This window comes from Narcine bancroftii, chromosome 1, assembly GCF_036971445.1.
Source record: "Narcine bancroftii isolate sNarBan1 chromosome 1, sNarBan1.hap1, whole genome shotgun sequence".
Classification (NCBI taxonomy): Eukaryota; Metazoa; Chordata; class Chondrichthyes; order Torpediniformes; family Narcinidae; genus Narcine; species Narcine bancroftii.
In genome coordinates this window covers 355397219-355423893 of record NC_091469.1, presented here as the reverse complement: position 1 = coordinate 355423893, position 26675 = coordinate 355397219, and the positions used below count along the sequence as shown (strand labels likewise).

At 39.2% G+C, this 26675-nt stretch overlaps 1 long non-coding RNA gene across 2 annotated transcripts in view; it reads right to left on the bottom strand.

The window, feature by feature from the left end:
- The window catches only part of LOC138749841 (uncharacterized), a 90652-nt gene that overhangs the window by 38750 nt on the left and 25227 nt on the right, over positions 1-26675 (bottom strand). Inside the window, exon 4 of one of the 2 annotated variants that reach the window (XR_011348890.1) lies at positions 15677-15762. The exons of the other annotated variant lie outside the window; for it this stretch is intronic. This is a non-coding gene — a long non-coding RNA (uncharacterized lncRNA). The remainder of the gene's footprint in view (positions 1-15676; positions 15763-26675) is intronic. 2 annotated transcript variants of the gene reach the window in all.

Here is a 26675-nt window from a genome sequence, read left to right as displayed (position 1 = left end):
AGGAAATGAGAAGAAAGTTGACTAACATACAAGAGGAAAGTCGTCAACATTATAATAAACATGCACAAACACATCCAGAACTCTTCCGAGGACAGCATGTGCATGTTCAAGAGCCAGAGATAAAAACCTGGAGCCCAACAAAGATTGTTAGAGAAGATGAGACAGAATCTAGGAGGCAGCTGAGACGAAACAGAATCCACATTCGCCCAACCCCAGATCTGACACGGAAAGTGCCAGAAGCACCAGCAGCTTCTAAAAATCCAACAACTTGTGAAGGAATGTGAGGAGAAACCCCAACCAACAACACCGTTAACAACTGAACAGCAGGCAACAGGAGAACCGAGGCAAACAACACCACCACCCTCAACCATACTAACACCACCGAAGCAAACATACACAAGCTCTCAGAGGTGGACAAGCAACATCTTACCACCAGTGCGATTCCACTGAGAAGAATATAGACTGCAATTGTATAATTAGAATATTTAATTCTTAATGGCAAGTGCAGGTAAAGAAGCAGTAACAATTTATTTCTAAGAAATTTAAATCTTAATCTTTTAATTTTTAGACTTTTTTTAAAGAAGGAGGGATGCTATATACAGTGGAAACTTGGGACTATTTTATGCTGGAGCATGAACACTGCAAGACTGTAAGAGCTGCATCACACTTGAATGGTGAGCATGCTCAGTGCAACAGTGTATTTATACATGACCAGCAGCCTGACCAGTACTGATGTAAGTAAATGTTAGTGCTGTAAACTTACAAGCTTCTCTGAGACTTCCGATGGTACAACTGAAGACATAACAGGCGGAAAGTTTGAAAACCACTGCACTACATGATGTTCAATGAATTAATCTTTGTTCTTATTCTTAGTGATTTAATCTGTCATGCAGTGGTTGCTGCACTGTTGGAGAGGGAGCTGACATGAAACAGAGAATCTGTTGATGGGCCTGAAGGACAATCCTGATCAGCTCTGGGCATAGAGATTTGACTTTGGACTAGTCCATTTTGGAATGAGCAGTGGAAACTTGGTTAACAGGTAACTGTAAAAGTACAGGTGAAGTGGCAGTGGCTGAGAGAGTGCAGAGGATTTGTGCACTCACTTGAGCAAACCCTATGACCTGTGGGACAGATTGCTGGAGTTCCATGACAACCTCATTCTCCCTTTCAGCACCAACATCAAAAGGCAATGACACTTTGTTCTCTTGACTTTGGCTGTTTATGAGAACACCAGGTAATTCCTGATGTAAAATCTGAGGTATTTCTGACTTCTGGTAAATGAATCGTGTCATGAAATGGTAATGTTCAAAATCATTGAATCATCCAACACAAAGGCCAGGGTGACATTTATGCGGGTTCTAAGAAAGAGTTTACCAATTTGAATTGAATCTTTTTTTTCTAGTCTCAAAACTATCCATCATGCATTATTCTCCTCTTAATTAGGAAAGGGTGTAAAAAAGAAGCCCCACATTATTACACCTGCAGTCCCTCGTTAGCATTGTTCTGACCAGCTGCAGTCATTGTCTTTCGAGCACTGCTTTCCAGCGGATAGCATGAGCAGTCTGTTCTCCTACAGTTTTACATTTCCCCACTGGATACACATTTTCTGATTGCAGTCTCTTTTGGTAGCTTTCAACATTATTATGCAAAAGCAATTCAATCATTATGAGAAAATGGGACAATCAATAAAGCCTGCATAAAGATCGTATGGCTTTCATACTGCAGAAACTTGATTCTGTTCCTCAGTAGGAATGAATCAATTACAGACTTGTTTATCAAAATATTGTGGAGGGATGAAGTTTAAACTTCACAGAAAGCCAAGCCAGATTTCTGCTTTGGCTCAGTAGTCCTGCATCTGAATTAAGATTTACTGGAGGACATGAATACATAATCTGCCTGCACTTGGTTGCAGAGACAAGGGAGTGTTATTTTTTTTAAGTACTTGACATTTTAACTTGATGTGTTAAAACAAAGGCTTATCTATCCTTTTGGGTAATTGGCACTGTAACAGAGAAATAAAAGTGTTCTCCAGTAAACAACATTTATTAATGATTAAATGTAATCAAATGTCTATCTGGTTGTCTACCTCATCTCTATTTATGGGACATTTCTTTATGCAATGTTCCCCGTATTGAGTAATTGCACTACAGAAATAATTAATTGGTTATGAAGCATTATGAAGCTGTATCCTTAAATGAGGAAATGCATTTTTATTGAAGTTATTTTTCTTGATAGCAAAGCTTTAAACTCACAATATATTTTTAAAGTTTTGTTCCATATTTTTATCATAACTCAATGTTGAAAATAAAATGTAGTTTTATAAATTATACTGCAATTTATGGAATAACGGCCTCATTTTATCAATGTGCAGTGAACTGGGATTCACTCTCTATGCATTGTTCATTGTTCAGATGGTGGCTCCTCCCCTGGCTCCACCCTCACCTACCTCAATATAAACCCTGGTTTTTCCACCTTACCTCAGATTCAAATGAGGACTATTGTGTTGACTGGCCTTTGATTGTTATTCTGATTGCATTAAGTCACGTTACAATTTTAATAGCTTAATTTTGAAGCGAGATGGAAGCCCTGTTGAACCAGGCATGCTCCAGGTTTACCCTCATCCCCTGAGGAATTCTCCTACTGGCTGAAGTGCTTATAGTCCTACCTGACGGCCACACAAGACGTCTTCAACTCCGATAGTCTCCGGAGATCGGCACTTCTCTCTCTCGAGTCAGCCACAGATGGTTCGCTGTCATCAGAGACCATGCAACTTATGAGTCGGCCATAGAAGGCTTGAAGGCCTGCTACATGATGCCCCAGAACGACGTGCTGGTGAGGCACTGGCTCTCTCAACGTCTACAGCATCCGGGTGAGTCGCTGGACAATTACATCCTTGAACTGTGGGCCCTGACCAGAAAATGCCACTATAAAGTGGTCACAGTGAAAGAGGAGGAACAAATCCAGGACACCCTCATGACAGGAGTGAGGTCGAGGTTCACGAGGCAGCTATTGCTTGAGCTGGAGCGAAAGACTTAGCCAGCACCCTGGAGCTGGTGAAAACACTCGAGCAGGCCCAATTGGGAGCTGGCAACCTCACTAGCCTTTTCAGAAGACCAGGTCATTGGGGCACCAGTGACCCCCACAGCCCCAGCACTGACAGCTGTGGCCACACGTAACTGGGGATGCTACTTCTGTGGACAGGCACAGCACCCCTGCGTCTGATGCCCCATAGGATGTGGTAAGCGAGGGCACTGGGTGAAGGTCTGTCAAGCTAAAGGAAACCCAAAGAGGGTGACCATGTGTGCAACCCCAGAATCATCATTCGACCTGTGCCCAAGTCCTGAAGTGTCGGCCTCTGCCTCTCCATACTGCTTGCTGTCAGCATCTTGCTGCACCTCATGGCAAGACCCGCCACCAGAAGTAAAGCATTGCGGGAAACTAAGGCGGCCATTTTGCTGTGCTTTGAGATCAACGCCACCTAGTCCTTCTTTGGATTAAGATGGAAGGTGACCACCTTGCTGCGCCTCATGGTCGATGCCATCTTGTCTGCCATGGGCCAAAAGAAGAGAGTCGACATCAGCATGGGGAAGGATAGGGTTTCTGGAGCACTAGTATAAGTCGTCCTGGATCAGGCAATATCTCACCAATTGAATAACTCGATGATGGAGCTGAGGGTAAACGGACATTTGTCTGATTGTTTAGTAGACACTGGCTCCACTGAGAGCTTTATAAAGTCTGTGATAGCTCTGCTGTACAACTTAAGAGTGTACTCGACAGACTATCGTATTTTCCTAGCTTTGCTCTCGCACTCTGCAATGATCCAGGAGTATTGTATAGTGCCTCTAACTGTAAAAGGGGGGGAATTTTGTAAGTTCAGAGTGTATGTACTGAAGGATTTGTGTGCTCCTGTGTTGCTGGGCCTGGACTTCCTGTGTCACCTTAAAAGTATGACCATGGAGTACTCTGGCCCATTCCCTCCAATCAAGGTACGGAATGGAAGGTTCCAAAAGCCAGATGCCACATGTGGTCTCTCCATCTTAAATATTGATTTTCCCCTCCCCCCCCCACCCCCACCCTGTTTCTGAACCTGACTCCCAATTGCAAACCAATAGCTACAAAGTGCAGACGATACAGTGTGGGGGAATCGAGAAAATATAATTGAGCCAAGCAACAACCCATGGAGAGCCCAGGTGGTAGTTGTGAAAGAGGAAGAAAAGTCCAGGCAAGTGATTGACTATAGCCAAACAATTAATCATTTCACACTCTTGGATGCATGGTAAAGATGAAGTGGAAAAGATGGGACAGATGGAGGATTCATTTACAGGTTGGGAAATTCAGAGAAGTGATTTGTGGAAGAAAATTGACTCTTTGGAGAATCAATGTCGAAGGACGTTGGTCTTCCGGGAGATTTTGAAGGTCCAGATCTGGATCATTTTTTTTCAGAAGTGGATTCCTGAAGTTTTGGGGAAAGAATATTTTTCGAATGGTTTGGAATTGGATAGAGTTCATAGAGCGATAAGAAGGAAACATCTTCCTGCCCAAGCTTCATGTTCTATTCTGATTATCAAGATAGAGAATTGATTTTAAGAGTTGCTGTTTAGAATACGAGAAGTAATCAAGGCTCTTTAGTAGTTAAAAATTGTGTAACAGACTTTTTTATGCTGATTTGAGTCGTAAAGAATTTAATTCAGCTAAAGCTATTTTGTGGAAGAAAGGATACAAGTTTGCTTTTTGGTATCCTGCTGTACTTAAAGTTTTTAAATGGAAATTTTCAATCTCAGTTCTTTAATAATGATGCTGAAGCTCTTACATTTGCAAATTCTTTACCGGATAATAAACAGGATTTTAAAGGTCCCCTCCCTTCCGCCAACGGAAACATGTACTTTCTCAACATCATTGACAAGTTCTCATGTTTTCCATTTGCCATCCCCTGCCCAGACATGACCACCAGCACGGTCATCAGGGCCTTGCATTCTATTTTTGCCCTGTTCAAGTATCCCATCTATATCCATAGCGACCAGGTCTCATCATTTATGAGCAAAGAACTATGCCAGCACCTGCTCGTAAGAGGCATCGCCTCAGGCAGGATGACTAGCTATAGTCCCCAGAGGAATGGACAGGTTGAAAAAGAGAACGCAACTTTATGGAAGACCGTGAAATTGGCTCTCTGGTCCAAAGGCCTTCCAGACTCATGATGGCAAGAAGTCCTACCCATGGTGCACCTCTCCATGAGGTCACTCCTTTGCACAGTGATCAACGCAACTCCTCACGAGTTTATGTTTAAGTTCCAGAGGAAATCTACGACTGGGACCACCCTCCCGACTTGGCTAATGGCACTGGGACCAGTCCTGCTGATAAAGATCGTGAGGAAGAGCAAGACGGACCTCCTGATCGAGACCTGGCACCTGCTGGAACTGAGGATCTGATGCCTCAAGCGAGCCAGAAATTTCAGAGTCCCGGAGGACACTGCTTGGAAGTGGTCCAATCCACTCCACGACCAGAGCCAGAGCCCTCAAGACCCACAGGTGGTCCAGGAGGTTCAAGAAGCTCAAAATCCTCCAGTACTGTGGCACTCGACCAGAATTACCAGACATCCTGACAGACTTAACTTGTAAATATTTGTAAATTATTAGTTTTTTTTAAAATGAATGGTCTCTGTTTTTCACCCTCTGGCTCAATTCTGAAGGAAGGGGTGAATGCATTGAACTGGAATTCACTGTCTATGTATTGTTCAGATGGCTGGCTCCTCCCCTGGCTCCACCATCACCTACCCAATTATAAATCTGGTTTTCCCACCTTACCTCAGATTCGCCTGAGGACTATTGATTGTAAGCTATTAAAAGTGTGTGTGTGTACTCCTCTCTTGTTTTGCAATTAATTTCATTACACTATGTAATATATGCATTGATAATGTATATTTGAAAGTATACTATCTCATTTTGTGTAATACTAGGATTCAAACAGATTTTCAAACATCTTCAATAGTTCAAAAAGAACAAATTAATTATTTCCTGTCTGAAACATTCCTTTACATTTGTCACAAATTTCCAGAATAAAGTTCAAATGATCCTCGAGAGAGGGGAGATTTTAGAGAGGTATTTAAAATTGAGGGGTATAGATCAATAAATGTAGGTAGGGTTTTTACACTGAGGGTAGGTGAGATACAAACCAGAGGACATTTCTTAAGGTTAAAAGGGGAAAAGTTTTTGGGTGAAACATTTGCGGGAACTTCTCACAAAGAGTGGTGGGAGTGTAGAATGAGCTGCCAGTTGAAATAGTAAATGAAGACTCAATTTCAACATTGAAGAAGAATTTGGACAGGTACATGGATTGGAGGGGTATAGAGGGCTATGGACTGGGTGTAGGTCAGTGGGTCGAGGCAGAATAATAGTTCAGCACAGACTAAAGCAGCCAAAGGGCCTGTTTCTGTGCTGTCATTATTTTCTGGTTCTATAGTTTCCAATTACATTGACTTCAAATGGGTCAGCTCTTCTGCTGGCTCTCAAATCACTCAAGCTTTCTGCCTCAGAAAATGTTCTAATTTTCAAAAATGCTGCATCACAGGGCTTTCCCAATCTGCTTCCTCCGCTTCCACCCTTGGGTCCTCAAATGAACACTTAGATAACAAGAGCCCAATATCATCTGGCATTTGCTCTAAAAAGATCTGCTCGAATAACATATTGGGCCTTTTGCCAGCTGATAGGAACAGCATTTCATGCATTAGTTCTGATGGGGAGCAGTCTCCCAACCCATTGAAATGTAATGGTTTGGCTGCCCTTTACCTACGGGACATACCATAAACATGTAATAAAAGTGCTTTTAAAGCGTCTTTCTTGCTGGTATGTGGTGGATCCCGTTGGAAGTCGCCAACCCTCTTTAGCAACAGCCTGGTCCAGGGCACTGACAAGATGGTAATAACGAGTGGTGTCCAATTCGACTTTGTGAAGGTGAAATTGTGCTTCAGTCTGTTGGAACCACAGCTCAGGCTCAGCTGTCCAGAAAGATAGTAGCTTCACAGCAAAGGGTGCAGTCCATGTTTGTCCAAAAATACGTTATTGAACTTGTCGGGGTCACCAATTGTGGCCACTGGAATCACAATAGACACAACAAAATAACCACTCAAGATATTTCTAGAGGGAATCAAACAGATTTACTCTTCATCACCCGCTCCACCTTTTAGAAGCCAGAATCAAGCACTCGACATGAGCTGACGTCGTCACGCACTGACGACACATGGCTGGTTCAATGCCTCCTGCAATTTGTAGTGCCCCCATAGCACTGCTACACTGTAATAAATAAGGTGCCAAGTAAGAGTCCTAAATGAGCTCTAATTGAGTTTGTTGTTTAGGCGTCTGATGGTTGAGGTGAAGCAACTGTTCCTGAATGTGGAGGCACCTGTACCTCTTTGTACCTCAGAACAAAACATGTCTTTGGTGGTGTGAATCCTTGAAAATTGCTGCTGCTCTCCGATGGCAGAGTTCCATGTTGATATTCTCAAAGATGAGAAGAGTTTTTCCTGTGATGTATTGTCCTTTTGCAAGGCTTTCTTTTTAGAGGTCCCCATATCAGGCCATGATGCAGCCAGTTAGCAGTTTCCACTATGCATCTGTAGATGTTTGCTAAAGTTTACCCATTGCTTGTGAGACATGGAAAGTGCAGAGCAAATGTGCCAGACAGCTTACTCACTTCCACATAACCTGTTGCAGAATACCTCACATAAGATGGAAAGACTCCGGGACAGATTCTGTCCCAGACAAACCTCCCTAATATTTGGAGACTTGAAAGATTGACAGATCAGACGGGCAGAAGAACACCAGATAACAATATTGAAACAGTTACTTTATGCAGAGCTATACAAGGAGAGAAGATGTGTTGAAAAGAAAAAGAGAATCAAAGACTATATCAGAACATCCTGAAGAGTTTCAACATTGACACGCACCACTGGGCAGAACAGGCAGATATTTCTTCTGTTTCGTGTACCCACATTAAAAGTGGTGCTCATTAATATGAGGAAACTCAAATGGAGGAATGAAGAGAGAATCTCAAAAATCTCCAATACTACATTATCCTGACACCTCTATTAGCTGTGGGAAAGGAATTTTCAAGCAATATTGGTCTAATTAGCCACCTCCTCACACAAGACAATGCTTTTTGTGACACTTTTGTGTATTGCACAAGCCCCCATCATCTGCAGATTTCTTGTTTACCTCAATACTAAGGATCAATGTCATGGCCTTACTTGAGAATGAGTGATGAGCATCCTCAATGGAATGAAGAAGCAGGGAATGTCTAACATAAACCAGGTTTAATGAACACCTTTACGGGCACTATCCAATTTAAGAACTACATTCCCAACTTCATCTTTTCCCCTTTATTTCTAACAACTTAAATGCATGAGGTATATGAGATTAATTCATCGTAATAAAGGTTGCAGTTTTCACAATGAAGTACCGTTTCCATTCTGAAGATCTCTGGACTCGGGCTTAAATAATTTTTAACTCGAATGAGAATGTTCTACTTCTGAAGGTAATTTTCTGTGTTGGAACCCATATTTAGAGACTAATCAATTGCATCTTTACCTTCCTGGCTATGAGGAATGTCAAAACTTGTATTCTTCTTGTCTAAACTGTGCACTATTATTTTATGTACTTTACATAATTTCATTAGTGACTGGATCAATGCTTGTGACTTATTTTGTTGTGACCTTTAGTTAGGCAATCTTTCAAAATTGCAAGTTCACTTAGTCCTGTTTGTCAGGCATTGCACGGGAGATGGTCTACAGCAGCAGCAAAGTGTAGGACTGACTGACAGTCGACCAGAAGCACAGTTATTATTTCTGGCTGACCCAAGACGGTCGGGTGGGGGGGGGGGGGGGGGGGGGAATAAATGGAGAAACTTAAAAGGGGGCAAACCATTCTTTAATCTGAGAAAGTATTTTGCCAAGCAATTTATAATTTTATTATGTTAATTCTGTAAGAAATGTTATTAATTCTTTTCCATGATTCACCATCAACCAATACCCAAGGCAGTTGCCTAGAGTTAATTCAGCATTAGTCAAGATGTGGCAGTACAATGTAAAAGCTATTTTTAACAACTAATAATTACTTGGAATCTTTTTTGTGTGTTTCCAGGGAAGCAGTGAATATGGTTAAAAAGACTCTAATATACATACCAGCAAGTAATTTGCTGCAGCGCATTGTTAGATTTCTGCATTTTTTAAAGTTTGTAAAGACTGTGAATACCATATTTTACAGACAATTACTTGACAATAAAATAGGAATTCTGACCACTAGTCATAGTGTGTGAGTGCATGTGCACTTTTCCCCTCCCCCTCCCCCACCCCCAATTTAGATCAAGTTTAAAACTCCAAGAATTTGTAATCTCTCTATCATAGAACATTGAAGAGTACAGCACAGGAACAGACCCTTTAGCCCAAGACCCAACTGCGTTGGGTGGGTCACGTCTTCAGAATGGAGGACCATCGCCTTCCCAAGATCGTGTTCTATGGCAAGCTCTCCACTGGCCACCGAGACAGAGGTGCACCAAAGAAGAGGTACAAGGACTGCTTAAAGAAATCTCTTGGTGCCTGCCACATTGACCACCGCCAGTGGGCTGATATCGCCTCCAACCGTGCAAGTTGGCGCCTCACAGTTCGGCGGGCAGCAACCTCCTTTGAAAAAAACCGCAGAGCCCACCTCACTGACAAAAGTCAAAGGAGGAAAAACCCAACACCTAACCCCAACCAACCAATTTTCCCTTGCAACCGCTGCAACCGTGTCTGCCCATCCCGCATCGGACTTGTCAGTCACCAACGAGCCTGCAGCAGACGTGGACATACCCCTCCATAAATCTTCGTCTGCGAAGCCAAGCCAAAGAAGAAAAAGACATAGGCGACAAGAGTAGACAGAGTGGTGAAAAAGGTATTTGGCTCATATCCCTCATCATTCAGGGCCACTGAATACATGAGTTGGGATGTCATGTTACAGCTGGACAGGTTGTTGGTAAGACCTCTTTTGGAATACTGTGTGCAGTTCTAGTCATCTTGCTACAGAAAGATGTCATTAAACTTAAAAGGGTTACACAAAAGATTCAGGAGGATGTTACCAGAACTGGAGGGCTTGAGTTCTAAGAAGAGGTTGGATAGGCTTGAATTTCTTTACCCTAGAGCATAAGAAGTAATAAAGAACCTTACAAAATAATGAAGGACACAGATAAGATGATTTTTTTTCAGTAATTTCCTGAGATTGGAGGGTCTAAAACTAGAAGCAATAGGTTTAAGGTGAGAGGAGACAAGATTTCAAAGGACTTAGTGGGGGGAAGCCTATCACACAGACAGTGGTGAAAACACAGGAAAATCTGCAGAAGTGGTCGAGGCATATAGAATTTGGACATTTAAAAAATATTTGGACATGGATAGGAAAAGGTTAGAGAGATAGAGACCAAGCACAGGAAAATGGGATGAGTTTAAATAGGCAACTTTGTCAGCATGTACTAACTATGCTGCGTAGCTCAAAAACTCAACAATTCATTCCCTGCCTCTTCGTGTCCCTGTTTTAATGCATCTTAAGCATTGCTATCATTTCTGCTTCCACCACTTCTCCAGCAGCACATTTCAGGTACCTCCCACTCCATGTATAAGCTTACCTTGCAACTCTCATTTAATTCCTTTGCCTGGCAGAAGACACCCAACCAGCCTCCTCCACCACCACCCTCTTCCGCCTGGTAGAACTTGTTCTCACCCTCAATAACCTCCTTTGACTCATCCCACTTTCCCCAAGTCAAAGGGGGTAGCCATAAGTACCTGCATGGATCCCAATCCATGCCACAAGCCTACACAGGCAAAGGTCCTCAACTCTTCCTCTGCTACATTAAATTAAATTTTTTTAAATTTTGATGTACAGCATGGTAACAGGCCATTTTGGCCCTCAAGTCTGTGCCGCCCAATTTATATCCCTTAACCTAGACCTCCAGTCCGTTTTTAACGGTGGGAGGAAACCAGAGCTCCAGGAGAAAACCCATGCAGACATGAGGAAAATGTACAAACTCCTTACAAACAACGCAGGGTTCGAACCATGGTCCAGTCCTGATCACTGGCGCTGTAAAGGCATTGTGCTAACTGGTACACCAACTGACAACATTTGTGCTGCCTGATGCATCCATGAATAGCTCATCAACTTTATCCATATTGCTGCCATCTTCCATCCTGACCTCAAATTTCACTTGGTCCATCTCTGGCTACATTCTCCCCTTTCTGAATCTCTCTGTCTCCCAAGATGGACACAAACTTTCTTCAGACATGTGCTACAAACCCACCAATGCCCGCAATTATCTCCACAGCACCTCTTCCCGTCCCATCCCCAGTAAGGATTCTCTCAAATCCTCTGTCTCCGTTGCATTTGCTCCCAGGATGAGATCTTCATTCCAAATCATCCAAGATATCCTCCTTCTTCAAAAAACATGGCTTCTCTTCTACCACCGTCAACTCAGTCCTCACCTGCATGTCCTCCATTACCCATACATCTGCCCTGGCCCCCTTTACCCCTCGATGAAACAAGGATGGGATTCCCTTATCCTCACCTATCATCCCACCAGGCTCTGCAATTTCTGTCACTTCCAATATGATCCCACCACCAGACACATTTTTCCCTTTCCCTCCATGACTTCCCATACTCTCACCCCTTCCCACTGATCATCCCTTTGGTACCAACCCCTGTGACCGCAGGAGATGGCTTCACTTGCACCCAGACCTCCTCCTTCACCACCATTTGGGGCCCCAAACAGTCCTTCCAAGTGAAGCAACATTTCACTTGTGAATCTGCAGGGGTCATCTACTGCATCCAGGGCTGCCATTCTTGTCTCCTCTACATCAGAGAGACTGGATGCAGACTGGGAGATCACTTCATTGAGCACATTAGCTTTGTCCACCACAATTGCATGGATCTCCTAGTGGCTACCCATTTCAATTCCCCACCCCATTCCCTTGCTGACATACCTGTCCATGATCTCATGCATTGCAACTCTAAGACCACTTGCAAATTGGAGGAAAAACACCTTATATTCCATTTGAGCACTCTCCAACTGGATAGCATTGACATCTATAATCATATCCAATTAACACCTTTTATCAATTGGTCAGTATTCCTTCCCCTCCCATTCTTCCCTTTTTCTGAGCCATTCAACAGACATGCATCTTTTTTTACTCATACCTGAGGAAGGGCTGAGGCCTGAAACATTGGTAATATATCTTTATCTCCTATGGACGCTCTATCCTCAAAGACCCCCACCACCCAGGCCATGCCCTCTTCACTCTGCTACCATTGGGAAGGAGGTTCAGGAGCCTAAAGACAAGTCCTCAGTGGCACAGGGACAGCTTCTTCCCTGATATCATCAGATTCCTGAATGATCAATGAACCAAAGACGCTGCCTTACTTTTCATGCACTACCATTTTAATTTTTTAAAATATATATTAGTGTTGTAAGATGGTTCATAATATGAATGTTTACACTGTGACGCTGCCACAAAACATGAATTTCGTGACTTGTTCACGACAATAAATAATGTTCTGATTCTGAGAACCAGCCAAATTTCTGCAACATTTCTGTGTGGTTGCTTTCTACTGTTCACCGAGGCAGTTCTGAATTTTGTAAAGTCACATTAATCATCTGAGCTGAGAGAGTACATGGCACCCATGTTCACTTACTACTGATCACTGGGCAGTTCTGAGTTTGGAAAGTTTGCTCTAAAGAATGCTGAATGTAATTTTATGGGGAGCATTAATCTCCAACTTGTGTGCAAGTGCTTTTGCAGCAGCATACAATTTCAAAATGTGTCTATTTAGAATTCTGAATCAAAGCCATTCAGAGATTTAGGGTGGTAGGTGTTGTGCAATTCTTGAAAGTGAAGGGTAAGTATTTGCAGAACACTGAAATCCTGAATTTATTTATTCTGGATTAGGTTCGACTACGTTGTGCTGCATATTCATAACTAACATCTATTGTTTCTTATATTGAACGGCTTAGCATAAAAGATAGTTAACAAATTCAAAAATATGACATTAAATTATTAATTTCAATATTTGCTGAACTTTTTGAACAGATAAATGATGGCAATTAAACATCTGTAAAATTAGCTGATTAATACTAAACAAGGACAGGATTGAGGAATATAATAATACTTGGAGAACAACAGAGGGTATAATTTCTGAGCTAAGTGGATCATGGAATTGCGTCAAAAATGTTCACTACTCAGAAATAAAGTTTCTTCAGCCAGACAAGTGCTGTTGGATTGACAACCAAACAAGGAAAATGCAGGTGACTCTCAGCAGATCAGGGCTTCAAACTGAAATGGTAACTGCGTTTCTCTTTTCACAGATGATGGGTGATATGATGAGGGTTTCCAGCATTTAATGATTTTTTTAGATTTCTAGCACCTGCTGTTTGATTTTCATTTATTGTGCAGTTGACTTTGCAAACCTTTTCCTCATGATTAATTAGAGTAAATATGCAGCAAAACACTCAATACAAAAAAATGTAAAAATCAAAGCCTATATCTTCACTGATCTTTATATTAAATTTAAATTTAGATATATAGTTCGGTAACAGGCCCTTCCAGCCCATGAGCCTGTCCTGCCCAATTACACCCAATTGACCAACTTCCCCCAGTATGTTTTGATAGGTGAGATAAAACTGGAGCACCCGGAGGAAACCCACACAGACACGGGGAGAACATCAGACATGGTTGGATTCAAACCCAGGTCGCTGGTGCTGTAACAGCGTGGCGTTCACTGTACCACTAAGTGAGAAATTAAATTTCCGCCATTGCCACCACACTCCACTTAGCCCTCACCCACCTGGAAAATATGCTTGAATGCTGTTCACAGACTTCAGCTTAGCATTCAACACAATCAACAACCTACACCTGAATGTCAACAAGTCAAAGGAGATGATGGTCGACTTCAGGAGAGGCTGGGGGACCATCAATGGCTCCACTTTCAAGGTAGGCAAGAGCACCAAATTCCTTGGCGTCCACCTGGCGAAGGATCTCTTCGGGTCCCAAACACCAGATCCATTGCCAAGAAGGCCCAACAACGCCTGCGGAGGTTGAGGAAAGTTCAATTTCTACCCTCACTACATTCTACAGGGGATGTATGAGAGCATCCTATGTAACTGCATCACTGCCTGGTTCAGAAACCGTACCATCTCAGAACGGAAATCCCTGCAGTAGATAGTAAAGATTGCTGAGAAGATTATTAGGGTCTCTCTCCCTGCCACGAGGGACATTTATAATGGCCGTTGTTTGCGGAAAGCCATAAACCTCATGAAGCATTCCACACGACCTTCCCACAATCTGTTTTCCCTCCTGCCATCCGGGAAGAAGTATTGAAACGTTCAAGCCCTCATGACCAAATTGTGAGACCTCTTTTTTTCACAAGCCTTGACATTTCTGAACTCTGGGGACTCAGGGCTAGCATATGTAACATGATATTTATAAAAAAGTTTCTGAGGGAATTTATCCATGTAAATAACCAGCTCCATGGTCCAGAGAAACACTATCTCGTTTTCACTGTACTCTGCAAGGTTTATGGTATGAATGACAAATAAAAGCAACTTGACTTGAAATAAATTAAAATATTTCCAACAATTAAAATTTCAGCTCCATAGTTATTAAGCCATAATAATTAAATTGCTGTTATTATTGTCACATTATTAAAATATATTGCCAATAAGTGCTAATATTTTCTGGTATGGTTATTGTATAACCAGAGAGTAATTTCAGTAATTATACATAGTATACATATTTTAGTACTGAATCTATCAATGAGTACTGATTGTGAAAAGTAGGGTTAATCGAGTACCATCTTCATATTTCCCTGTTCAACCACACATGTGGACACCAATTTATTGTGTAATTCCTATGAGTGCTCATTGTCACAACAGATATTTATTAAGTTGAAGTTTGTAATTATTCCTTGACTCAAATTACCATTCATTGTGAATGTAACTTGTGATTTGCTGCCAATGTTCTAATTTTATCACAGATCTTAAATGTGTGTTTATGGAGTTATTTCAATGGACTTACCCAATTTATATTAAAATATCTTCTATGCCAGCAAAGTTTGTGTACATATAGAAAGCATATCATATTTTACTGTACATATTACTGAGAAACCAAAGCTAAGGGTTAAGGCCATCTTGCACAATGCCATCACATTTGTTAACAAATAAACAATTAGCACTGGTCAAGACAACATTTTGAAAACTCATTGATTATTGGAGAAAGGACATGTTGATCAGTCAGGAATTCTTGGTTACAGGAATTCTGACCTAATTTTTCAAGATACTAAGTATTTTCCATGATAAGACCAGAAGACTGAAGATTCTCCCACTGCTGGAAATATCTTCTCCATGTCCGCTCTATCTTGCCCTTTCAATATTTGGTATGTTTTGATGAGATACACCCAGCCCCTTAGCATCCTTCTAATTTCCAGTGAGTACAGGCCCAGAGTGAAAAAATGCTCCTCATATGTTAACCTTCTCATCTCCAGGCTCATTCTATCAAACCCCATCTAAACCATCTCAAACGTCAATATTAGATATGGGGCCCAAAACTGCTTGAAATATTCCAAATATAGTATAACCAACAGCAGAGAAGCAGGCAACAGAATCAGATACTCACCAGCTATGGCAGGGCTTGCTCTCCATTACATCATATAAGGCGAAGCCTGACATCCTAAATGTCTTCACTCCTCGATGAGCTGCTTGCTTTGAAAAGGAGAATTTAATGATACTAATGAGAATCCCTGCTGAAGCTGGTTACCTTGTGACACCTGTCTCAGGCCAATATCAAAATATCTTTCAAGAAGGTGAACCCTTGCAAGTTATCAGGTCCTGATGGTGTATCTGGCAATGTCCTGAATATCTGAGCATGAGCACTTCATTCTGGCCTTCCATATCTTGACAGTTCAATTTCAATTGTTTGTCTGCATATTTCTTAATTGTGCACATCTCTATCTCCATCAAGCAGTGTGATCAAGATTCAAACCACCCTCTAAAGGGAAAACAAAATCTTCTTTAGACCCCCTCTAAACCTTGACCTTGCACAGATAATTTTGTACAACTCTGGTATTGGGAAAAGGTTTTTGGAGCAATAAGAACAAAAACAGTGAAACACATAACTAAAGAACAAAACTGCCAAATCCTACTTCTGAATGGAAACAAAACAATATATTTTTCTGCTGCTTCAAATGGAATTTTTATTTTGATAATGACTTCAGATGAAAATCAAAACATTTTTGAAAACAACATACATTTCTCCATTGGTTGTTTTCCTGAACATAGTCACGTACACAGGGGAATGTAGAATTTAGTGGCTGAACATTTTCCACAAGGTCAAAAGCAAAGCAAACCAAGAGCATAAATTAGGCAAATCTAATGGTTACCCAAAGGCATCCCATTAGTTGCTTTTTATTTCTTGGTTTTCTGAGAAGCTCAAAATGAAATGTCTACTTATTTCAGATCTTAATAATTCATGAAATATTTTGTTTTGTGATTTATTGTGTTCATTGTTGTTTAAAAAATATTGGTGCTCTTCCCAATTCCATTTTGTTTCCATAGAAGTAACTGTATTAGTTTGAATAGGTGGTTTGGAATTGCTTAAATTAGACAAGTGGATCATATACTTTATCATCAAGCAAAACTACTTGATCTTCTGTATAGTTTCTTGTAACTTTGTCAAAGACCTCTCTAAGTTTTCTTTGCCAGAATCTACTCAGTAGGAACAAAACCAGAATTAAAGAGACTTTAATAGTAAAATATATGCAGCCAGACCCACTGATGTTAAATTGGATTTGAAGCTGCCATGAAATCTGAACAAATGAAAATGTCCAATCCTATCTGGTAACCCTAAAATTCAAAAATAGCCAAGGCAATCGGGAAACAAAATGAATAGATGGGAATAATAATTAAAGGGAAGAAATTTTATATCACCAAAATTGATGTCTTAATAATTATGTATTAATTTTGTGCCAGCTTTACAAAATCAAAGTCATAGCTCTTTCTGATGTAAAATGAGGTCATTCAACTCAGTGGCTCTCAAAGCAAGTCTTTGGAATGTTAGATCACTTGATAGCATTAGAAATAAAAAGGTTTGAATACTTACCTATCTGTGATTTCCCTAGATATTTGGTCCTCTAATTCTGCTGACGTTTAGGAGGCCTATCATACAATCTCCTCAAAGTGATCATCCCCTTCTTATTTCTAAATTCTAAGAACTGCTCCCACTAACCATCCGAGACTCTCATTTGTACAAAACAATATATATTTATTTATTTTTATCGATAAAGTACTTGCCTGCATATGTATTATTTGTTTGTATATGTGCTATGTCTGATTGCGTGTCTGCATCATCGGGTTGTACTTGAACATCAGATGATTATAAACTTGACTTTAAATTCTATCCATCTTGCCTCACCAGACATTCCCTTAGGAATATCTTCTCTCAGCATTGCTGTAATGTTCTCTTGAATAAAAAACACAACCCCTCTTCTGTTACCTCCACATCTATAATAACTGTAGCAACTGTACCCAAAAACACTGGGCTACCAGTTTTGCCCATTTTTCAACCATGTTTCTGTATATTTATATTATCCCAGCCCTTGTGCATATGGACTGGGATATTAAATTCTCCATGTTAATCTTCCTTACCTGTCAGACTTCTATTAAAATATATGTAGTTTATCCTTTCAGACTTTGCTCACTACCTATCCCGTGGTCTTTCTCACTTTAATTTCAACATTTACCTCAACTTTCTCATCTACAACTCTGAGTTACACCCCTTCCCTGATGAGTTTAGTCTCTCATGAGTAGCTTCAGCAAACCTCCTTAGCAGGATGTTAGTTCCCCTCTCATATTCTGGTTCCACTCCAGTTCACATACACCCCATCCCTCTTCTACAGGTGGTATCTACCCTGAAATAGATGCTAATGGTCCAATAACATGAAGTTCTTTCTCCTGTTCTTTTTATCCTCACTAGGATATGTAATTGTGAGTCATCCACAGATTAAAACTCTTGAGGTCCTACTTTTTCGCCTTCTGCCAACTTCCATATATTCATACTGTTGAATCTCATGGTCAACATGTTCTTGTAAAAGTAAAGAACTGGAAAACCTTGACTGATAAGAGATATTGAGATTATGGTGAGAAAAGTAGGAGGTGTTTGTAAGGTGTAGCCAATGGGATAAAACAAATCCCTTGTGGAGAACAGGCAATGCAGGAGGATATTTAAGAGAGCAACCAGGAGAACAAAAAAAAAGGACATGAGATAACTAACAGATAATATATATGGGAATGCTAAGATTCTTTAAGTATATTAAGAGTAAAAGGGTACCTAGGGAGAAAATTGGTGCCCTCTATGATTAGTGTGGCCATTTATGTGTGGAGTTTTATGTGGCGGGGGGGGGGGGGGGGGGGTTTAACAAAAGCCAGAGAAGTTGATATTAATGGAGATTTTTGTGTCATCTTTAGCCCCTGAATAGATAACAGAAGACTGAAAGATATCTAGTGTTCTCTTTATTTTGGAAGGGATACATTGAGCAATGGGAAAAATCTTAAATGAATACTCCTTGTCCATATTTATGGTGGAGGATGTTATGAAAGTAAAAGATTTAGGGAAGAGAACACTGAAACCTATTGATATTACAAAAAAGGTGTTGGCAGTTTTAAAGCGTATTAAGGTGGAAAATTCTCAGGGTCTGACCAAGTGTGGACATTATGAGAAGTATAGGAAGAAATTTCTGAAAACCTGGCAGATTTGTGTTTAAAAACTCACCAAAATGCTGGAGGAACTCAGCTAGTCTTTCAGCATCCATAAAAATATCAAAGACATATTGCTGACATTTCAGGCCTAAGCCCTTCTTCAAGGAACAAACAAAATGAGCCAGAAGCAGTAAATCTCAGAATTCAGACAATGCTGGCTGGGGGAGTAATCCAGACCAAAGAAAGGTATTAATTGAATATGATAAGGGGAGAGGCAGAACTTGTGATGTCTGTGCGAAAGGAGACAGGAAAGGGAGAGACAGGGCCATTCTATAAGAAGGGTGTGATTAAACTAGAGGGCAAGCAGAAAAGATTAACAAGGATATTGCCAATTCTGGTTAAGTTACAGGAGAGACAGGATAGGCTGGGACTGTTTTCCATAGAGTGAAAGAGTCTGAAGTATAGAGGTTTATAAAATAATGAAGGTTAGATATATGATGAATGGTTACAGTCTTTTTTCCAAGGGTAGGGGAGACTAAAACAAGAGGGCATAGTTTTAAGGGGAGAGGTGCAAGATTTAAATGGGATCCAAGGGGCAAATTTTTCACACATTAGGCGGTGGGTATAAATTAAATTTTTTAAAATTTAGATGTACAGCACAGTAACAAGCTCTTTCGCTCATGACCGTGCCGCTCAATACACCCAATTAACTTATAACACCTGGTACCTTTTTGAACAGTGGGAAGAAATAGGAGAACCCAAGGGAAACCCACACAGATACAGGGAGAGCATACAAACTCCTTTCAGACAGCGCAGGCTTTGAATCCTAGTCTTAATTTCTGTTGTGACAGAGTATATAGATATGTTTTTGGGAGATAAATTGGGAAAGGTTTGTTAGAGTAGGTTACATACAAACACTTTAAAACAGATCTTATTTAAAATACTGGAGCTCTGCCCCATGCTAGATATAATGGCTCCACAGCTTTTGCAAGAGCTTTGAAGAGTGTTCAAGATACTTCACTAATAGATTGTTGTTTACAAAAGGCAAGATGAAAGATCTTGTTGGAGCCGCAGATTGTCTGGGGATGTTCTAAGAGGGTCATGTGGTTTTGCAAGCAGAGAGAGTCAAAGAGTTTTTCTCTGAGACAGAGAGAGACACACACACAGGCAGACAGACAGACAGGCAGACACACACACACACACACACACACACACACACAGACACACACACAGACACACACACATCACTTCTACAGCCAGCAGAGGCAGATGGGACTGAACAGGACAAACTGACAAGCTTGTTGAAAGCCCCATTTGGAAAATGGCCTGGTCAAATGCCCTTGTGGTTCATGCAAAAGGAGAGTCTTATGTTTCACTTGGAATAAGAGAAACAAAAAGGAACTCTGTGGTGACCTGAAAGAAGAGGTTATCATCTGGAGAATGCTGATGGGGCAAGTTTCGTCAGCAAGACACTGGGAGGCTGATGGAAGTATATTAGTTGTGGATGTCTTGGAACAACAAATCTCTCTCTAAAAACCAACAAGAACCTTCCTGAATGGTAACCATTTACCTTTCAAGCACCAAACCCTGGTGAATTTTATAAATGTTAAATTCTGTGCACAGTATAAGAATTGTCTGCAACCAGTGAACTTGGAGGAATTAGAAGTGCGATTGGACTGTGAACCAAATAACTTTTCTGAACTTACACACACATTACACACATGTGCGTTTAGAATTTGAAGGGGGTTAAGTTAGATTAGTTAAGTCAATAGTGATAAGTTAAAGTGTGATTCTGTTTTCATGTTTAAAGATAATTAAAAGCAACTTTTTGTTTAAGTAACTATTTGTCTTGGTGAATATCTATTGCTGCTGGGTTTTGGGGTCCGCTGGGCTCATAACACTGTAACAGTGTTGCACTAACTGCTACGCAAATCGTACAACCCAAAAATGTATATAGAATGTGTTGCCAGAAGAAGTGGTAGAGGTGGGAACTGTTGTAACATTTAAAAAAAACATTTGGATAGGTTTATGAATAGCAAAGGATGAGAGGGAATTAGTCAAATAGAGGCAAATTGGTATAGCTCCAGATGGCATTTTGGAAGAGGAAGAGAGTATTGGCAGATATTAAGAAAATGGGAGCTGTTTTAGCTTTATGGCAAGAAAAGGAACATCAAAAATTAAAAAGAGATTGGGTGGGACAGGTTGAAGCATCTTCGTTTAATTCAAAGATGAAGGGAGTTACAATTTTGATGAGGAATAATCTTCCAGTTAAAATACAAAAAGTACTAACAGATCCAGCAGGGAGATATGTAATTGTACATTGTCAGATTTATTCAGAACTATGGACTCTTATGAATTTATGGACGCCAAATGTGGATGATGAGGAATTTATTCAAGAAACATTTCTCAATTTAGCAGATGCTTATGAAAATATTTTAGTATGTTGAGATTTTAATTTTTGTGTGGATCCAGCATTAGATAGATCAAAAGCAGAAAAAAACCACTTTGGCATTAAAGAGAGAACTGAATTTCATAGAATCATTGAGAAGATCTATCTAAGAGAGAGAGACTATTCATTTTATTCAAACAAACATTTGTTTTTCTAGAATTGATTTATTTTTTTAATATCAGCGCACTTATAAGGTAGAATTATTGAAGCTGAATATAAAGCGCGAATTTTATCAGATCATTCACCTTTAATAATGACGGTTACAATATCTGACAAAGAAGAATAATTTTATAGATGGAGTTTCAATTTTATGCTGTTAAAAAGACCAGATTTTTTGTGATTTTATTAAAAGGCAAATTCAAATATTTTGTGAGACTAATCCTAATTTGTTTAATAATAAATTTATTTTATGGGATGCCTTGAAAGCAATATTTTGGAGGACAAATTATGTTATACTTCTAAGATTAAGAAGGATTATATGAGAGATGGAAAAATTGGAAAAAGAGATATGGTATTTGGAAAAAGACCTTCAAAGGATAGGCTCGGAGGATAAATGTAGACAACTTGTTAACAAAATCATATAATACATCAGTATACATATGCAAACATATAAAACAGAAAAAGCAATAATAATAACTAAACAGAAGTACTATGAGCTAGGCAAAAGAACAGTTTTCAACAATGATTAATGCAATAAAAACAGATTTGAATGCAATAAGTTATAAACCTCAAGAAATTAATGCAACTTTTAAACAATTTAATTCTAAGATATATCAATCTGAATCACAAAGAAATGATAAGAAAATAGATGATTTTCATCACAAATATGATTCCCAAGGTTAAATTTAGAAGAACAGGTAAATTTAATTCTCCTTTCACTCAAACTGAGGTGAATTTTATAAAGAATTTAAATATAAATTGATTCTTCATTTTATGTAAATATTAGATCAGGTCTAGAAATGAATACTCTCCCAAAATATTTTTCAACAGCGATAATTTCTGTGATACCAAAAAAAGATAGGAACCCATTAAAACTGTCATACTATAGACCTATTTCAATGTTAAATTCAGATTATAAGATTATTGCTAACATTTTATCAAATAAATTGACAAAATCTTTTCCAAAATTAATAAATATGGATCAAAAGAGACAATCTACCGACAATGTAACTAGATTACTTAGTATAATACATTTGGCACAAAAGAGTAGGGGCTTGAGTGTTCCAGTGGCTCCAGATGCAGAAAAAGCATTTGATAGACTTGAATAGGACTCTATTCAAAATGCTGGAAAGATTTTCATTACGATACACTTTCTCAATTTGGATTAGAGCATTATATAATGAGCCTAAAGCCAAAGTTGTAACAAATGAACAAGGTGGAGGGGGGAGGGCATATCACTTAAAACACCTTTGATTCAAAATAACTAGGTCTAGTAAACAAGGTTGTCCATTGTCTCCAGCTCTATTTTTTTTAGCTTTAGAACCGCTCACAGAAGCAATTTGCAGCAAAACTGATATTGAAAGATTTAGAGTTAATCAAGAGGAATATAAAATTAATTTATTTGCTGCTGATGTCTTTATAAACTTGACAGAAACAGCAACTTCTTTATGAAAGCTGCACTTAAAATATAAAATTATACAATTTATAAATACCTGTGGAAATGTTTTGGGCTATAAAATTAACTGAGACAAAAGAGAAATTATGCCTCTTAGAGGAGGGGATTATATTCAATGTTAAAGAGATTTAAATGGCTGATTAATGAGATACATATATATAATAATTGAAATAATTTATATAAACCTAATTATTCACCTTAAAAAAGTTGAAGAAGATTTGAATAGGTGGATGGCTTTACCAATAACATTAGTGGGTAGAGTTAATTGTGTTAAGATGAATGTATTCCCAAGAGTACAATATCTTTTTCAACAATATCAATACCTCACAAGTTCTTTCAGGAATTAAATATATATATATAATATATATATATAAGAAAATTTCTTTGAAAGAGAAAGATGTGTAGGTTCTCCATAGAAAAATTAACATGGAAATATGAATTAAAAGAATTACAACTTCCAAATTTTCAAAATTATTATCAAGCAGCACAAATGAGATTTCTCACCTCATTTTTAGAGGAAGGAGAGAAATCTGTATGGGTAAAATGGAGTTGGAGAAAATAGGAGAGAGAATAGAAAAGGACTTTATATATAAATGGGAAGTGAAATGAATATCTTTTGAGAAAGAAGCCCCTCTGTTAAAACATATGATTAATATTTGGAACAAGATAAATTGTGAAATTGGAACAAGGTGGAGGGGGGAGGGCATATCACCTAAAACACCTTTGATTCAAAATAGACATTCCTTCTACAATTTTTAAATACCTGTTCTTGTAAAGGGATAAGACATTTTGAAGATTGTTATGAAGAAGGACATTTGAGATAATTTGATCAATTAAAAATTAAGTATGGAATACTTAATAACAAATACTTCTGCCATTTTCAATTAACAGCATATTTAAGGGATAAATTAGGCCCAATAATGTAGATTTTGATCCAAAAGCAAAATATAAAGAAATTTACTTTCACCATGTATCTTTTACTTCAAATGGGAACTCTTAAACGGGGTTTCATAAGTCTGGACAGAGATGGAAAATCAGATTCAAATATTAGAATTTATGAACAAACTGGTCTGATCTTCATGATACAATGGATGTAAGCATTGGGTTGGTTCAATATAATTTTTTACATCAATTGTATCTCATGCTGCAGGAATTAAATAGGTTGAAGTCAGATTTATCAGATCAATATTTTAGATTGTGAAGAGATAGATTTTTTTTTAACATATGACTTGGTCATGTCCCAAGATAAGACTTTTTGGATAGATTTAGGAATGTTTTTTTACAACAGGTTACAGGAATTAACTTTCACAAAATTCAGAACTATTTCTATTGGGGAAGATCGTAGGGACAAGACCAAATTTGAAATTATCTAAACACAAGACAGAATTTATCAAAACAGCATTAGCAGTAGCAAAAAAATGTACTGGAAATCTGATTCACCTTAGGAATGGCACAATGGAATGCTGAGATGCATAGTTGTGTTCCCCTTGGGAAAATTACTTATAATTTAAGAAATAATTATATTTTTTTGAAAATCTGGCACCTATATTTACAAATTTCAGGTATAAATTTGGAGATGCTTTCCTACTCTAGGGACTTGTATTAACCTTCTCCAAAGAATTAAATAAGAATATATAATGGAGATCCGGGTGGTGAGTGGCACCTTCTTGGCAATCCTTTCTTTTTTCTTTGCTTTTCTTTTTTCTGTTCTATCTTCGTTTTCTTTTCGAGGTTTCTAGGATGGGAGGGGGTTGGGGGGGAGTGGGGGATTTAACCATCATGGAATGTATAATGGATTTATTTTTTTCTCTTTTTTACCTTTTTCAATTTTGTAACTGATTTCATGTATGGACAAAAATTTTAAATAAAATATTCAAAGAAAAAAAGGCGCCTTGGTCAGCAGGGTCCAGTTGGGCCAAAGAGTCTGTTTCCATGCTGTATGAATTTATAACTATAAAAGGTTTACAAATTGATTGATGTCATTCATGGGGTGTGTGCTTTTAATTATCTTTTAAAAAAAAACAGCATAGAATCATATGATCAAAACTGTTTGTATGCTTCAATCCAGTCCATCCAGTTTTACAGAGATTCTTGAAACAGAGCAAATATAAATTAGAAATTTTCCAACTATAAGCAAGGTTAAACCACTTGGACCTGTTTATCAGAATATTGGATCATGAGATTGATTATTTGTTCTCTGCTTCCTTGCACAAAATATTTATTTTTCTTCCCATTACTGAATATATATTTAATTCAAGTAAATAATCATTGTCTTTTGGAACCCTACTATTAATTTAGAATTTCGCTGTCATTCAGGCATTTGTCCTGTTATTTGTTTCTTTTTTATACCATGGCTCCAGTCTTGCCTATATATTTTATGTAACATCCAATGGAAATCCAGGTTAATTGACTCCAGTCTTAACCTTTTATTGTGTTAGGATAAACAAAAATCATTTGCCTTTAGCTTACGTCTTTTAGGACAGCCCAAATTGCTTCAGAAGTAATGTAATAATTCTGTACTGTTGCGACCTGAAGCATCCATAAAATGTTTGATGCATCCACATGCATAATTTGTATGCAACAGGAGAATTTAGTGTGGGTCAATCATAATGTCAAACTTCATGCATTGTTGTTTTGATGCCGGTGATCAAATTAAACTGCAGTTCTCTTCCAATACCATTCAAATCAACATTGGAGAACCCAGAACTTACAAAACATGTAAGGAGCCATTTATTGTGTAAATATAATGTAAATAGAAGCAGGGATAAGTCATACAGCCCTTCTCTCTGCTTTACCATATAGCAAGATTATTCCTGACCTTCCATATCAGCAACACTTGCCTGCACTAACTCCATAACTTCTGATAGAGGATCTTGATCTGAAATGTTGACCATCCCTTTGCCTCCATGGATGCTTCTTTTCCTCTGATTTCCTCCAGCAATTTACATTTTGCTCCATATTCCAGCATCTGCAATCTTTGTCCCTCAATAACTCTTCATGCCATATGAGGAAAGATTGAGTTATTTTTCTCCTTTGAGTAACTGAGGATGAGGAGTGAGCTGATAGAGGTATAAAAGATAATGAGAAGCTGCAATGTTATTTGTGGATGGTCACGTGACCTCTCCATCTCAAAACTAGTTGGAAGTCACCTCACCTTTGAGACCATGGACTGGACCTGCTTCAGGGAGATGCTCACCTATAATGGTCATGTAAACATAGAGAAGTACACATGTTCAGTGACTGGCTACATCAGCAAGTGCACTGAGATCAAATGCTTCACAACCAGGGTGAACAGAAACCATAGTTGGATGCAGAAATCCAGGCCCTTATCAGAACTAGTGATGCTGCCTTCAGGAAAGGGTGTAGGATGGGACTAAGATCAGCCAGGGCTGAATGGTCCCATGTAATCCGGAAGGCAAAGCAGGGGCATGTCCAAAAGATCCACAGATAGCTACGACACCAGTGACACGAGGTACATTTTGCAAGGGATTATGGATCACAAGTCCATCTTTTGAATAAAGGACAATAATGCCCTCCTTCCAGACAGACTGAACACCTTCTATGTACGGTTTGATGAGAGCAGGATGACGACAAAGAAGGCTCCGTGCCCCCCTGATGAATGGGCCCCCTGCATACCCACGGCTGAGGTGAGGAGAACCCTATCTAAGGTGAACCCACTCAAGGCGGAGGGACCAGGCAATACCTGCACGGTTACTGAAGGACTGTGCAGACCAATTGACGGAGGTCTTCATGCACACTTTCAACCCCTCACTGCATCAGTCCATTGTTCCTGCAGGGTTCAAGACAGCCACCATCACCCTGGTACCCAAGAGGGCGACAGTAACAGGCCTCAATGAC